The sequence below is a fragment of the Neopsephotus bourkii genome, unplaced genomic scaffold, assembly GCF_033783945.1.
Source record: "Neopsephotus bourkii isolate Nb327-2 ecotype Australia unplaced genomic scaffold, CSIRO-AGI_Nbou_v1 NB_54, whole genome shotgun sequence".
In the NCBI taxonomy this organism is placed as follows: Eukaryota; Metazoa; Chordata; class Aves; order Psittaciformes; family Psittacidae; genus Neopsephotus; species Neopsephotus bourkii.
This window is the reverse complement of record NW_026900571.1, coordinates 861,191-878,356: the sequence shown is the minus strand read 5'-3', so window position 1 is coordinate 878,356 and position 17,166 is coordinate 861,191. Positions and strand designations below refer to the sequence as shown.

The 17,166-nt window shown below is 42.2% G+C and overlaps 1 protein-coding gene across 1 annotated transcript in view; it reads right to left on the bottom strand.

Moving 5' to 3' along the window:
• Window positions 1-17,019, bottom strand: part of FRYL (FRY like transcription coactivator) — a 164,032-nt gene extending 147,013 nt beyond the window's left edge. Inside the window, exons 1-2 of the mRNA XM_061352826.1 lie at window positions 16,668-17,019; window positions 2,714-2,921 (exon numbers count right to left, since the gene is read on the bottom strand). The gene's annotated coding sequence lies outside the window, so the exon portion shown is untranslated. The remainder of the gene's footprint in view (window positions 1-2,713; window positions 2,922-16,667) is intronic.
• Between the last annotated feature and the right edge of the window lie 147 nt (window positions 17,020-17,166).

Sequence of the window (17,166 nt, the reverse complement as noted above, 5' to 3'; positions counted from 1 at the left end):
AGCTTCAACAGTTTAACCTCCCTTTGAAACACAGGGCTTTCCAACTTCACAGATTAAGCAGCTCTTCCATGCCCCATCCATTAGCATTTTCATCTTCTTTCTTGCAGATGTCTCAGATGTTCCACATTACTTGAACAACATGAAACATCAGATGTGAGGCATTCTGCAAGTCATCTGTCACTGTGAGTAAGTGTGGTCTACAAAGCTCTTCAGCAGAAACATACCTCTGCTCAGGCAGCAGAAAGAGAACTGATGTTCAAATGAAGCAGTGGGGGGGGGGGGGAAATCCTATTAGTAGTTGAAGCCCACTAAGCTACGTAAAACACAAAACATACCTTAACAGAAACTTTGTAATAAGAAAAATACATCAGAACAGAAAACAAACTTAAATGTTTCCATTTATTTCACCAATATTCATCTTACAGTCTATATGGACACAATCAAGCTACTGAGCAGGGTATCAAGTACCCAAGTACTGCTTTAATACTAAATGCTTAAGAAGAGGGGAAAAAAAGGGGGGGGGGGGGAACAACCACTTTCTCTTTTTGATGGTCCTTTATCGTCTTAATTATGCTGGGGAAAAAAAAAAACCCACAACTTTAACCAACTTAAGTGCTACATGTGCAGAAACACTTGTAATGTAGAAACACATGCATTAATTGTTCTCAGTGTTGTTTAACAACTGCATTTACAGAAGAAATAGGCTTTTCAGTCTACCTGATGCTCCAGACAAGTTTTCAGAGAGGTCATGTAATCTTCACCATAAGAGCTTTTCAAGACCTGACTGGATAAACCCTGAGCAACTGGGCCTGCTGATCAGGGAACTGATGGAGCAAATTAGTAACACAGAAGAATGGGAGCTGGCACATTTTTCCAGCTATATATTATTTTTCCTTCTCATGCATATTTTTAAAGGAAAGCACTTGAGATAAGACTCCCTCTGCATTCTCCAACAGGACAATCGACCCTGACAGACAACTTGTCTTTACCTTTTCCGAGAGTGAAAAGAAGTTTATTGCCTACATGTAACTCAATAGGTTTCTCATACTAAAGACATACAACAGACACAAAAAGATAGGGAAGGACTCAGTTCTGACAGTGGTTTTTTAAACCCACTATGAGATTGCTTTTTAAACATCTAGCAGTAACCACAGAAAATACAATTGCAGAGAAGTATTCCAAGAACTAGATCAGCACTAAACAGCCTTGAGAAAAAACTACACAATTCAACTTCAAACACTCAGTGCTTATCACTGGAGCACATTTTCTACAAAAACATATAGAAGTGTAGACACATAATCATTAAAATCATTTAAAGTGAGGTAAAACTAGAGGTGTCTAAAGCATGATAAGCACCTACAGGAGAACAACTTACAGTAAAAAAATGATACCAATGTCCTCAAACCCTCTGCGTCCATTTTTCCATTTCATTTAAAAGACTGGAGTTCCTACTCTAATGCTAAGAAACATATTTGCCTTCCTTGAGCAAGAGAATGAATATAACAGAACAGATATGAATGTTCAAGGTAAACATTTATCTTTTGAGAGAAAGAACATATACATCAGAACAAATTATGGTATACAATTCTAAAGACTGTTCAAAAGACAGCAAAGCAAGTCAGCATGTTCTGTAAGTAGAAATGACAGCCAATGACAGAGGCAGACAAGAGGGATATGATACACTGAAAATGATGCAGTAGCAGAACTTACGATATAATCACATTCCTCGATAAAGAATATGTAGGACATCACAAAAAAACAAGAGCTAAGCTAAAATATTATAGAACATATCATATGCTAATTATTAATGATAATTACTTAACAGAACACAATATTCTATTACATTCTATAAAGTAATATTATATAATGTGTAATTAATATAGGATATCTTGAATACAAAAGTTCACACAGCAAACACTGTAGAAACAACTGCACTTCAATATTTTCTTCCTATCTCTCTGATATTCTCTGTTCTCAAAGGCCAACAGGAAGAACAGTCTATCCGTTTTGCTACTTGACTATAGGGAAGTGGTGCACTGCATTCCTTTTGAAAGATATGTTGGATTAGTTACACTTACCCATGTCCATTTCAGCTCAGAAGTGTTTTTTCTACAGTAATTGTCCTGTGCTTTACAACAACACGGATCTATTTATTACTGATAAAAATCCTTACATGAAGAGCAGTAAAGAGCATCTCTGAGGAATTGTGGCTGCCTTTTCTAACTGCATTACCTGGCTTCCTCCACAAGAGGACAGAGCTCAGACACCTGCCCGCACATCGTAGAAGGGGAATCTATTAGCATCAAGAAGTCTGATTTGCATTGAGCACAAAGGTTTGTGAAAGAAAAGAGAATTATTGAACATACAGGAATTACAGAGAGAACTGCTAAACATACAATCTGAGGATTACTAAATGCATGGAAGCCATATCTGGCTTAGGAAGTCTCCAAGCTGCAGAGGACTAGAACATGGGAGGCTGTGCTGCTTGCCCTGTTCTTAACCTCTTCCTCAGACATCAGCTTTTGGTCATGATTAGTTACTGTATTGCATCAAATCAAGTAAGAACATTTGACACCCTTCTAGTCACATAACTGGTATTGAAGTAGTAGTTCCACATGTTTTAACAATGCAATATATGTTATAAAGAACTAAGTAATAAGGAAGTTAGATGCATGAAAATGTATTTATGACAGAATTGTGAAAAAGGTCTTACCACTTAGAAGCCATTGCTAACCACCGACGAGAGCCATTAGCATATCACACTCAGGATGGATCCATCAAGACATTTTCCCTCCCAGGTCCAACGTGTACTGAAGAGATGTGAGTAGACAAAGATGTAAACAGCTACGAGTCCGCTGGTATGTAGCCAAATACTGGATAAAGGTCTCCAAACACAGTACAGACAAGTTAAGTATAGAATGCTGAAAAGAAAATGAGAAAAGCCATAGTCAAACCTTAGACACCTGCTCAATGCAGATACCAACATTTGTCAAAAGCTTTAGAAATCCGATTTTTTTCATATTTATAATTAACGAATTTTCAATGTTAAATGTGCCTTCAGAACTGCTGCTCTGCTCAGAAGCTAATGATTCTTAATGATTTTCCCCCATGAAAAAGGGAAAAAATTATAATTAAAATCTAGCTTCCCACACAGCATTTTTTATGCACATCCATTCTTTATGTAGCTTTAGTTGTACTTTAATTATGAACACGATTTATTAATCATACATCCAATTGCTCTCAAATGAGAGTCATATTGGCCCTTTTATTTCTTCTCTGACTTTTGTTGATTCCCCCTCCTCTCCTACCCCCCCTTCCCCCCAGCTCGGTTAGGAGGGGAATGTGGTCAGAGAAGGAAGCAAACAATACTTGAGCTGTCTCCCTAACAAAGCCTTGAGAACTTCTGGAGATTCCTTCACAACAGAAGTTTGCACGAGGCTTGCATACTTGTCACAACTTGCCCGAGTGGCAGAATTTGTTCTTGTTCTTCTGTACCAGCAGCTACTGCAAAAGCACTTCAGCATTTTTAATTTTACCCTGGAGGCAGATCAAGCACTTTTAACTGCTTTTAACAACTCGAGTCTCAACGTGTAAGCAATCCACAAATCCACCACTCCTGATCAGCTAGCTGGGGGGGAGAGGGGGAGAGAATGATTTTTAAAGTCATAACTTGAAAAACTACAGGTACATAAAGAGTCCTGTACACCCAACATGACTTTATCAGTGCTCTGATGCAACACAAATGTACTAGTTTCCTTTAGGGATGTGTGAACCATTCAATCATCATCAATTCTTCTATGAACAGTTTGTTCTACTTCTTAATTAGTGTTTCCAAAAATACAAGAGACCCACATAAGTGCAATCTAAAGGTAAAAAGCCACATCCTGAAGATTCTAAGATGTGAAAGAAAGTTTAGAAGTGGGACTGGGAGACAAGCAGGAAAATTAGGTAAGCTTTTGCAAATAGGAAGCAAACTCATGTTTATATATAAATTGGGAACATACTACGTAATTCCTTGAAATAGCAAATCAAGCTTTCAAAAGACTTGGCCAGTTATAAAGGGGAGTATTTAAAGATTAAAAAATTCTAACTCTGAATTTTACCTCCTAAATTGCAACTCTAATAAAACTTCAGCTGCTTTCTGTAGTCTGTGCATGTGACACTACAGTGCATCAAATCAGCACCACTTTTTCCTCTTTAAGTAATTAGGGCAAGCAAGCACTGCTTGATGCAGCAGAAATACCCTTCATCCTCCCTACATTTATAAACTGCACTGTTCACTTTTTTCCTCTTCTCTTCCCCCAATTTTTAGATGGGAGAAGCAGTAGTTTAAATCAACTCATGCAAAACCTTAGATCCACTCCAGTTTAGAAGCAAGTGGGTTGGCAGTCTTTTTAAGTCCTCCACAATTACACTAACTGTGAACAGCACTGCAACAAAACCAAAACCATGCCGTATTACTCTCCATAAAACTGAAGGAACACCCAGACAGAAACTCACCTTTGCATATGCTGATATTTTAGCTTACTTTCTCAAGCAGAGCATACATTCACAGATACATAACCCATTCTGTTTAGAGGCTTCCCTTCTCACTGTGTCCAGAGCAAACACATACAAACATCATCTTCACCGCCAGTCTCAATCTGCCCCCGTGTCTCAACACTCCACCCAACAGCCCAGCTGCCTAATGGAGGAAATAAGCTGAAAGCTGACTTGATTGTCCAAGCTTTAGGACAAGATACCAACATTTCAGTTCAGCTGAGGGTAGAAAGCACAGGAAACTTCATTTAAGGTATTCAAGGTTTTTTGTGGTATAAACTAAGCAATAATGCACTCAAAAATGCAGCTGCTGCCCAGAACTTCATGTACAACTAGAGCTGTATTTGAATACAACCTAAGCTATCCTGAAGAATCACTCTGATCAGATTAAGGAATAAAAACGTATGAGTAAAAGCAGCAGTAAGGTCAAAAGTCTCCAACAGATGTGAGCAAAGCTTAGCATAACTACGGCACATTACTGGAAGGAAGTTCATTAGGCTTTATCTCCAAGCTGCAGCTTACAACTTGCAGTCAAAATTTAACTACACTTCATTAAATTTTAAGTCAAAGGTGCCACACAGGTGGAGGTTCAGAGTTTGGGGTTCACCCCATGGAAGATTTACAAAAAACTAAGCAGCAGGGCCTGAGAAAACTACATAATGAAGCCCAAAGTACAAGAGGTGAACTATCAAAAGGTTTTAAACGAATCAAAGAACACTCCTGCTACGCCTGAGTTCTCATACTTAAAAAAAAAAGAAATTCAGAACTCCTCTAACATCCTGAATTGGAAAACACGGCTAAAAACCAGCCAGCCTCCAACCTGTCCAAGTAACAGCATGTGAAACTTCTACTCGGTGAGCTTCTTTCACTGGATGGTGCTTAAAAGAGATCTTTTTGCCTTAATTATTTTCAAGTTGATGTATTATATTCACAGAGTAGCAACTATAATGTTGGCTACTATGCAAGACTGAGCTCCACCTTCTGAGCAGCAATATGATGTTCCAACAGCTTACTACTTGCCCTTGCAAAGTGCAGGAGGAGTGGTACAGAAGACCACTTCCAAAACTTCAGGGCAGCGGATTAAAACTAATGTTGCAGGAAATAAAAGTGTCAGCACCTGCAGTTAAGAAGGCATGTACAAAGCATAAAATTAGGGCCTTTTTATAGTTACTGGCCCAAAAGACTTCATGGGATGATACTTCAGAAGAGAGAGAAATACTAGTAGTTTTAACCAACTCCTAGAAGTAGTGTCTTCCATGCTATAAACGTAATGCAGGCTTCAATGCACCCTGTGTTTACTTTTACAAACATAGAATAAAGGCAAAGATTAATCACATTAGTTTTAAGACATCATTTAAAAAAATACAACAAAAAGTTGCTAACATACCAGTTAGGAGACACACATTTATAGAATGGCTCCATGGTCACTCAAACACGCGGCTGACCTGTGCCTTTGGTGTTTCATAGAGCTTGGCTAAGTAACTTGCTGTCACAAGCACTCCTAACATACCACATTGCCCCTCTGTGTGAGCTTTGGTCCTCTGGCACCGTCCCCCTCATCAGAGTGATGGCAGATGCAGTAAGAGGCCACGCAATGAAGAAACTTATCAGGCCATAGGGCAAGGTAGCAAGGTAAAGACAGGCTTCAGCCCAAGGCTCATGACTTAAGCCACCATGCATTCAAGGACAGAAAGAACACTGTGACTATAACCCAGGTGCATTATACAACATGTTGACCATATACGAGACTTTCCTGTGTTAGACCACTTAAGCAATTTTCCACTACAGCACCAGGAGATGCTACCAACAGGCTGAAAGATGTTCACAGGTTGCCTGGTTCCTCTGTTCTCCCAACCTTATCTTCAGCAATAGCCTGCACACCTAGACTGTGCCTAGCTTGCTTCCCTCCCAGATAAGTGATACTAGTGCTTATATCAGAAATAGCCAAAAAGAAGTTTAAGAGCACCTGAATAAAAAAACAGAACCCATTTCTAAGCTAACTATCCCACAAGACTGGATTTTATAATAATAAGAAGGGGGATTTAAGCTTTACTGAAGCTTGGCACACTGACGGAAGATTTTTAGTGACAATTTGATTCTTTTGTTTCTTATGAAAGTTTTTGCTATATTAATAATTTAACATACAACAATATTCACCACCACAAACTGAGAACAGTTACATGACTGTTATTAAATGCTGTTAAGCGCATGGTGATCATGCGGTACTTTCCCTATTTGGCCAACTGTCTCATTGCCGAAACACAGCTTGTTTTCCACTCCATGATCCACACAACCAGTGAGGCTGGGTGGCTGCTGATCTATGACCTATGGGGAAGCTCAAAAGTTACAGACAGGAGAACAGCAAGGGTCCCCAGTGCAAAAAGCAGCTTTTGGGGATTGAGAGAGAGGGCAGTAGGGAGAATTTCATTAGACACATATGCAGCAACTGCAAGATGCATAGACGACAGGCAAGAAATTGAGGTAAGTTCAGCTTATACATAGCTGATACAGAAATTAGATAATGCTCACAAGGCAGATCAAAATCATGGAATAATGCAAAAAATGAAGAAAACGGTATCTACTGTAGTGATAGGACAAGGGGTAATGGGTTAAAACCTAAACAGGGGAAGTTTAGATTGGATACAAGGAGGAAATTCTTTCCTGTTAGGGTGGTGAGGCACTGGAATGGGTTGCCCAGGGAGGTTGTGAATGCTTCATCCCTGGCAGTGTTCAAGACCAGGTTGGACGAGGCCTTGGGTGATATGGTTTAGAGCGAGGTGTCCCTGCCCACGGCAGGGCGGTTGGAACTTGATGATCTTAAGGTCCTTTCCAACCCTAACTATTCTATGATTCTATGTTCTCAGTCATAGGAAAACTCTGGAATATAGCCAAACACCTGCACCTGAGAACTACATTTGTTTATACTGGTTCAACACTTTCTCTTCATAGAAATTACTAGTTCTCTATTTATAAACTGACAAGGTTAAATTTTCAACTGAACAGACTCTCATACAGTCCCCATTAGTAGACGAGAAGGATTTAGAAGATAAAGTTCAGAAGAGAGATTGGTGCTCAATATATAATTTGACCATGATAGCTCCAATTTAAAAGTGCATATTTGCTCTCTCTTTTTCCTAGTTCACATAAAAAGGGTCTAAGCACATGAATCACAAATCATGTCCATTGGGCCAGTGCCACAAAGCCTGACCTTTAAATTTTGACTATAACTTTTTATCTTTCGGGATCTCATTTCAGACTATTAGAAAGACACCAAAACTCACACTGTGGTTTTACCAGAGCACAGTGCATATAGGCTTAAGACCTTCCATACAGGCTTAAGAGCTTCCAAGCCTTTCAGATTAGCCTCTTAATAAAAAATGCCTTTACTAGTGCCACATTCCACTTCTGCAGCACAGAAAGCAATGATGCAAGACTTGCTTAGTTACACCTTTCCTTGGTGCTAATGCCCTCTGTCTCTCTGCTTTACCCCTGGTATTTTATGACTGTTGATTTAGAGGAGTAAAGAACCAACGATTTTATTCTGGGCCCAAAAAAAGTGACTTTAATTATTTTTTATTATACCAACTGGAAGCTGGGACTAGCTATCAGAGAAAGTATGTGCTGCTTTTCATAAAGCTGCAAAATAAGGGTCCAATCTGCAAAAGAAACAAGAAATTATAGCTCTGTTAGCACCAGTGGTTGTAAGCAATACATGTATCAGGACTACCTCAAATGGATGTTGCTTCCACCAGGAAAAGATACAACTAAGTCTGTGCCAGCACAAGTTTTAAATATCACACGCAAGTATTTCAAAGGGAAGTAATGAATAAGCCTCCAGCTTGCCTAATATTATGTCACTAGTTATCATCACTTTTTCCCCCTTTCATTTCATATGCATTGGAGAGGGAAAATGGCAGACTATAACCAACAACAACCCTCTTCTTACACAGATGCACTGCTACCTGCAAGCACAAAATCAAACACTGAGAGCATTCGGTTCTACTGAAAGTTCTCAGTCATTGATCTAAACACCACCTTTCACTATATCTACATTTACACAGCTTCAGCAACAGGAAAAGCAGGAACTTCCATGACTGCAGTGTAGGCAAGAAGCCTCAAATTCTGACCTCTGTACCACCACCACTACAGCAACAGTAGGGAAAATGCAGAAACCACCAAAACAGTTCTAGAAACTAAACTCCTTTTTTTCCTTTGCACAAAATAAACAGCAAGCACAGACTAAACTCAAAATCAGTATAAGCATGAAACTAAGTAATTAAATATGAAGAACAGGAGATTATATCACAAACTTCAAACTGTTTTCAGTAATTTCCTACTTTTGGAAGTACCTCAAACCAAAACAAGCCTTTTTGAGTCAGTAAGCTTTTGGAGATCAACATCTAAGCAGGGTTCAAATGCTTGGAACTACCGAATGAAAAGTAACAGCTTATGTACTACTTTTTCTCCCCTAATAGACTGTTCAAGCTAAAACATATTCTCTTTCTTAAAAAGTACTGAAAACTAGAAAAATCACCGACCAGTTTTATTACTGTCTGTACAAAGAAAAAGTATACAGCAGTAATTTTTTATTTAGCTATTACATACCATTATTAGGAACCAACATGAACTTTAGGTACATTCAGTATCAAAGTCTATATGGATTTTAAACACAAACAAAACACACACAAAAAACTTCCTTGAACAAAGTAGGAAGCTGCTTTCCCCTCTCCCTCCACTCAAAGCAACTTCAACAGAGGTTAAACTCAGGTCCTACATATAAAATGCTAGCAGCTCTTCAAATATGCTGACCAGAAAACATTGGAGTGTAACAGTTAGCAGATTTCTTATCTACTCCTGCTGTTGCAGAAAGACCTGATTAAATTGATAGATACAGCCTAATCCAGTGCAATGTTCTCTGGCCTTTGGAAATCTGATAGGAATACTATATAAAAGGCAGTAATGCAAATGGCTTTTGAAATACAATGATCGGTATAAGGACTTTGTTGTACCTGCAGCCCATATCTATCCATTTATTATTTTTTTAATAGCATTTACCCTGAAGAGGTCATAAAGTCTGTATTTACACAGCTGAGACATGAACTCACTGTTTCACCTTAACACAAGCCCAAACGAGGCCAGTCTGCATTCTCCAGCACTACAATAAGATAAACAGGAAAGTACTTGTAATACTCTTGTTTCTAGGCACAAAACACTAAAAGTCATATTGATATTCTCTCTCTTATGCATCCTACTCTTCTCATAACAAATGCATACTAGTTTTCAAATAGTCATTCACTAAATTTAAAATACCTTTTGACAACTTGTGTCAATTCTTAAACTGAACATCTGCATCACTAACTACAGTCACATACAGATTTTGCGTTTCAACTACACAGTTATACGCAAGAGTTCATATTCTTATGTCAACTAGTACTAGATGTGATTTTACAGAAGCATGCAATAAAAGGTATTATACAATTTAGGGGTTAGAAAATACTTCAAAACAGATCTGTTCTCAATTTCAAAATGCAAGTCAAGAGAACAATTTGCACTAGAACACTATGCAGTTCCCTCTTCAGATACCCTCTCAGAAGATACAAAGTTGGGCTTTGAACTGGGTCAAATCAGTTGCTCACAATTTAGCACCACAGAAGCGCAAAAGTAATCTTTGCCTACCTGAAGGCTTTTGAATAACAGACTACAGTATCAAAGGTTGTACGTTAATATCATGATGTACAGTAAGAGAAGTGTTCTTACGTGTTTTTTTCTCCTACTACAGCAACAGTCCAAAAGTATACAAAAGTGTTAAAGAAATGTGTACAAGGGTAGGTAAAGATTTTCAGGCTACTCCCAAAGAAACTTGTTCTATTCATTTTGTGCTTGTGTTTACCTAACTTTCTGTTCCCACACTTGCTACCTACCACTTCTCACCTGTACCAGCTCTTCCATAGTTACCTATTAATTCTGCGGGTAAGTTTATACACAAACGTATGTATCAACTCCATCTGAAGAAACATATCTAGCCCCCAGTTTTATATGAAACACCTACCATCAAGTAGGTTCAAATGGGGAGGCAGAGGCCTAAACTGAAAGAACAGAGGGAATGGGGAGCAATCGCCATGATGTGGGTACATACAGGAAACAGGGAATCAGGTTTTGCCATATCCAGTGAAGGTGTCAGGGAGACCTACCCTACTGCTGCTACTCTTCCCGACATCAAGAGTACTCATTCCCAGCTCTTTTCCCCTTACAAGCTGAGGCAGGGTATCCAGGAGCTTCCCAAGTTACTGCAACTAAACCAGCCATAATGGGACCAGCTACTACCCCTCACCCTACTCCAGGGAATGTGTAAGCAGGCCAGTCAGCAGGCAGAGTGCACAAGATGGTAATTCTTTTTGGACGTTTTTTGGATGATGTCTACAGATGCAGAAATCTCGCCATTGTCGCTTACAGTGATCTTTTTTTAACATGATCAGCATTACTGGCAGATTAGATTAGTTCAATTTCAGACCATGAAAATCCTGTCGTCAAAATGTTCAGCTGCCACAGACACAGCTCTTTCCTATTTAGCACAAGAACAGAACTGATGTTGATAAGGACTATTCTCACACAAGGCAGACAAAAATGCCTAGGAACACTTCAACCTATCTTTCATGCTAGCTTCTCTCCAGAGAACGAGTCTTTGTCCAGGTCTGCTGTTAACTCCAAGCCCCCTTTAGGGCACGGTGTTGACAAAAGATGATGCGTCTCCATTTTGCACAACTGGGTACCACCACTAGGGAAATAAAGTCAATCTTTACAGTATCAGTTTCAAATGTGTATTCCCAAGATTTGATTTTATTGTAACATTCTCAAGCCTCATGGTATATTCCTTCACTACTTTGCGTTTGTTTTAGTGAGTTATGCCTCTTTTTTTTTTTTCCTCCTTTAACTGTCTCCCACATTGAATTACTACAGACCTATTTTTGGATCAGGTACAACAAACTAGTTGTATTTGTAGTTTTCACCACTCTCCACAGCTCTTATTTTATAAACACATCCAACATTATATTCAGTAACTCCAAACAAATAAACTTAAGTGCAAGTAGTGAAAGATCAACAGCAGCAAGTCTTTTGTGAAAAGCTAAACAAGCAAGGTTGAATACTGCAGAGCCGGTCTTGCCCATATTCTCACAACAACCTTTTCTGCTCATTCTTGCCTCTAACAATAAGACACAGGTTTTCTTTCTGCTTTTCTCCCTTGCTTACTTGCACATTGCTGAGGCATCTTTAAGCTCCTTGAATACTCCCTGCACAAGTATGACTAACATCACTCCCACCATGGCCCGAACTATGATAGGTCCAAGGGCTGTTTGCAACAGTGATACTTAACCAATGCTGTATTAAACCTATAGCTTCTCTTCCCATATTTTTCAGTTTAAGCTGCAGCTTACTGAGACAGAGCAGAGAGATCTTGAGACAGCTGAGGAAAGAAAACAGGATCCTAAGGTTTACTGGAAAGGTATTTCTACCAGAGCATTAGAAGACCTCCATAAAGTTCCACTGGATCCTCCTCTGGAATACTTCATACAAATCTCATCAACGCACACTAAAAAGACTGCTTCATATATAAAATAATACAAGGATGGGATTTCAGGATGATCAGATGAACAGGAAACATCGCACCCAAGCAACAGAGCCTTGTTTAACTGGTTTAGCAAAATTATACTATTAATCTCTAGAAATATACTGAAGTTAAGTGAAATAAACATAACAAAGGAAGAATTGCTATTTCAGCTGAAAAATAATGTTGGCAACTGCCACTGGCATAAGCTGCTTTAATATACAACCTGAAAACTGCAAGTACTCCCAAGTATCAGTTATTTAATTCTGAAGCAGTCTTCCAATAGTTCAATGACAAAACACATCCAATAGTTAAGACATTGAGAACACACAAAGCTTGCTTTATCATCATCATCTTGTGTACCTTCAATTAAAAATCAAAGAGGAGAGGAAAAGGTCCAAGCCAGGAGTCTTCTCCCATTTTCTGGGAAACAGGGAGAAAGAAAATAGGTCACCACCACACTAACTCCAAAGCAACCAGCAGTACACTGAAGTGTGCACGTCAATAGTCCCAAGTCTCCTGCTACAGACTATGCTGAAAAGCCAGCTATTTTAGACTAACCCAGCTCTGAAGAAGGACAGTTCATTTGCACTTGCACACACCACCTGCCAGAGCAGCAGCTGGAATAGCAGGAAGCAAAGTACTCCTGTGTGGAGATCTGTGCAAACTCCATGCAGATCAGCTTTCTCTATTGTCACTAACTGCAAAAAACAATTTACTTGGCTCGCATGGACAAGGACAAGAATATCCATGTAAAGAAACCACTAAACCCCCAAAGCTTACAGTAACAGTTTGCGGGCACTAGGCCATTCTATCAGACCAAATATTTTGACATTTCTGAGAAGCTCGAACTCAAGTTTAGAAGTCTGAAGGGTTTTGTTTAATACTTGTTCCTCTTCTACTTTTGCATGTGAACATAAATAATTAGGAAGAGTCAGGGATAAACAAAAATCCCTCAAAACTGAAGCCACATCTAGAGCAGACACTGTTGTTCAACTAGCTTGAGAGGATTTATTTATTGCTGATATCTTCCAGCGATGGTATTGGACACTTGCTATCTGAGACTGTATTCTGTTATTCTTCCTGAGAGGTGTTCATGTCAGAGGGAATTAGGGATTATAACACAGTTGGGGGAGGGAAGGAAGGAAAGAAGGACAATGCAAATCTGAGAAGACACAGCTATACGGCAGTACACAGGTACTTAGAGCATTAGATGTCAAATGCTGAGGATAAGTAAGCTAAATACCAGAAAGAAGAACTGTTATTTTAATCAATAAAAGACAGAAGCAATCCTAGCTGAGTCAGTCTGTCTAACATCCTTTACTGGAGTTCACTGGGATTCGGAGCGAGACCGGACAAGAATAACGCTGAATCCTGAAAGCTTCTATCATTGCAACACTTGTTCTCCAGCCCATAGTCATTCCTGGGAGGATTATTACAGATACAGAAGTCATAAAGGTTCAAAGCTGTTTGGGTGCGAGCATGCAGGAGTGGTACAAAGCAGTAAGTAACCCACAGGCAGGCTGTGCACTAACCCAGCTGCCCTCCCACCCAGAGATAAGATGCACAGCACTTCCTACCAGTAAGCAGTGCAGGCCAGTAACTACACTTACAGGGTCAAACACCCTGAACTATCATCCTCATTTTTCTCACAGTAACTCACATAACTCACACCTGCCTATAGCACCTTCCCCTCCCATCATTATTTGCACATGACACCCATGGCTTCTGCTATGCTATGGCTTAGATATAGACAAAAACTGATGAAAGCATATAGCTCTCTAAGCCATTATACACATTATATACCTGTGTTCTGTGTTATGTGAGTGCACTGAATTATATAGTTTGCCTACATGCCTCTTAAGGAACTCAGACCAAAAAAAAAAAAAACAAAAAAACCAAAACCCAAACTGCCATTTAGTTCTTTGTGCAATAACAAAGCACTATCACTAGACATGGTGACCAAGCGAAAACTCCCTGAAATACAAAACTAGATATAAAATAGGAAACTCCTGATACAGAACACACTTTTCCTTTATGCATAGCCAACAGGAAGGGTAATTACAACATTAGATTCTTAGAAACAGTAAACAGACAGCATGTTCTCAATTGCATCAGCAAAAGCTTTCAGTATACCTATTAATTTAGCCCCCAAAATTAGACACACAGAGAAAAAATCATATGAGGAATACTCTTGAGGTGTTCAGGCCTAGCAGGATAACACCAAAGTGTTAATATTATAAGAAAACCAGAACAGCTCTACTTTCTGTCTTGCAGCCCTACAACCCTACAACATCCTCCTCCAAGGTACTATGCTATTATCACAACGAGAACCAGCTAACACCAGCTTTCACTCACCTAGGCCAGCCAAACTGAAACAGAATTAGTTGAGTATTTCAAGCTTACCTTAACTAACCCCACAGAAGAATTAATCAGCTTTTCTTTTGAAATGAAGCTCAGCAACAGTTTTCTACATTCCAAAGCAACATACCACTGCTCTGCTCCCAGGAAACCACTTCCAGAGAGAAGTCAGCAGAGGCTTTAACCAAATCCATTTTGGAATATAAATAAGAAGCCATTCATAGCAGAAAATCGCCCAGGGAAGTCAGTTGTCTACTGACAACAACTGCCATCAAGTACCACTAAAGGCCTCTACAAACCACAGATAAAGGAAGCTTCTGACAGAGAGAACATCGTGCTCATCTTTAAATACTTGACTTACTAAACCTGCAACACAGTTTTTACTGAAGGCTTTGGTTCCTTCCTGCCATAGTGTCACAAGATAAGAATCAGCGTGTGTGTGGTTTCCTAGCCCTTGCTCAACAATCTTCCACAGAGATTCTGAAGTATTCAGCTGCACACCCTCAACGTGACAGTAACAACACTATAAAGAAATATCTTAAGTAACTAAAGTTAATTTCCCTCTTTGTTCAACCCACAAATCACATTCTTCATCACAGGACTCTTTCTGCTCCATATTGCTTGTACCTAGCAGATGTGAGCAGCTCTTTAATACCTCAGTAACTCATACTGTTAATAACTCACAACCCTGCTCTTTCTGGTCTGCATGCTTACATGAAGGTGGTTTACCATCCGAGTCTACCTCACTACATAAGGTCCGAGCCCAGAAGATATGCACGGCACACAAGAGTAAAGAAAAACTTGCTTTATGCTTTTGCATATCTCTTTCCTAATGCACATTTCAGATGGAAGGAAGTCCAGGTTACACTCTTGCTACCTGATCTCCAGACTGCCTTACTACCCATTAAGACTGTATTAGCAAACTCTTTTGAAACTCATTTGGTATGAATGACAACCAAAATATCTTGGTGTTTGTGGTTAGGGTTTTTATTTGTTTTCTATCCAACTCCTCAGGGTGTTTTACCCGGAGCTACCCTGATTGCTTTGACCGGTGATTTCTGGTTAAGACACAAACTGAATTGTTCACTAAGCAGCTGAGTGCCGTTACATTCAACAAAAACTATCACGTAACCAAAACACTGGAAGTGTATTTATGCAAGCGGAGGGGGAGGACGGGGCTAACTAAGCCCCTGTAATACTCGCCACCTTGGTGAAGTCTATGCGAGACAGTAAAACCAGATCTTCAGTTTTTAGTACACGTGCCTCCTTTAGCGAGGCGCTACTCGCTGAGCGGAGAGCGCACACGCTCGGATCTCACTTCGACGTTCGTGATGTTGAAGTTTCCCCACCGGCACAGGCAGAACGCACGGCCGCTGCCCTCCCTCCCCACCCACCCGCAGCCGGGACGCGCTTTTCCCCGCCGCGCCCGCGCAGCCCCGGGCACCCCCCGCCTCCCGGCGGCGGGGCGGGGCCGGGAACAAAGCCCGGCTCCGTGCCACCCTCCCCGCGCCGTCCCGCCATTCCCGGGCTGCCTGGCGTTCACCCGGCCCCGCCATCCCCCGCGGCGGTGGCTGCCTCGGCGGCCCCCAAGCGGCACAGGCCAGCGGCTGCCCGGCCCCGCTGCACGGGTGCGGGCGTGGGGCAGGAGGAGCCCGCCGGCGGCCGCTTTCCGCTCGGCCCGCGGGGGCTCCACGAGAGCCGCGCCCACCCCAGGGGCTTCAGGGGGCCGCAGACCGGATCGGGAGGGGAGTGCTGGGCACGAACCCCGCCACCGGCCACGCTACACGGGCGGGGCAGGGGAAGGACTGGAAGAGAGGGCAGGAGGAAACGGGGCGCGGGCCGCGGAGGGCTCTCTGTAGCCGGTAAGGAGGGCCGGAGCCCCGGCCCAGCGTAGAGGCGGCCAGGAGGCAGCCAGCGCACGCCAGCACCACGACCCCTCCCTGCCCCTGTCCACGCCCCCCGGCGGCGGGCCCGGCGGCACGCTGCCCTTCCCTCCGTAAACAAAGCGGCCCGGGCCAGGGACCGAGCCAACGGCAGAGGCTGAACACAGTGCAAGCTTCCTAACTCCTTCGCCCCGCTCGGTCCGTTTTCCCCGGCGCGGACGGCCCCCTCCTCCCCAGCCACCACCAGGTCCCGGGTCCCACCTCCGCCGCCACCGCCTCACCTATCCCGCCGGTGGAAGCGCTGCCTCCCAACTCAGCCAGGGGGGCCGCCGCCTCACCGTAGCTACAGTCCCCTTCAGAGCGACCCTAGTGGGAACTGGTGAGCGACTCCTGCCGCCAGCATCCCTCGCCGGCTTTATCGCGCCGCAGCCTCTCCCCTCCGGTAACTCGACGGCCCGGCTCGCCCGTCCCGCCTCCCTCGGCTCCCCATTGGCACACACTGCTCCACCAGGAACTGACGCTCACTGGCGCAGAAGAGCGGCACTCATGCGGGAAAGCCCCTCCGCTCCCTCCCCATTGGCTCCTGAGCGCCAAGCCTGCCCTCCTAGCCCCGCCCCCGCCTCACCCTTGTACCAATCGTGAGGCCGGGAGGGGGAGAGAGTCTCCGATTGGCGGCGCCCGCCAACTTCCCGCGGCTGCGATAGGCCCAGCGGGCAGCCAATTCCGCGCTGCGGCCAGCCCGCCGTGGGAGCGCTCTGAGATGCCCGGTCCCCGCCCCTC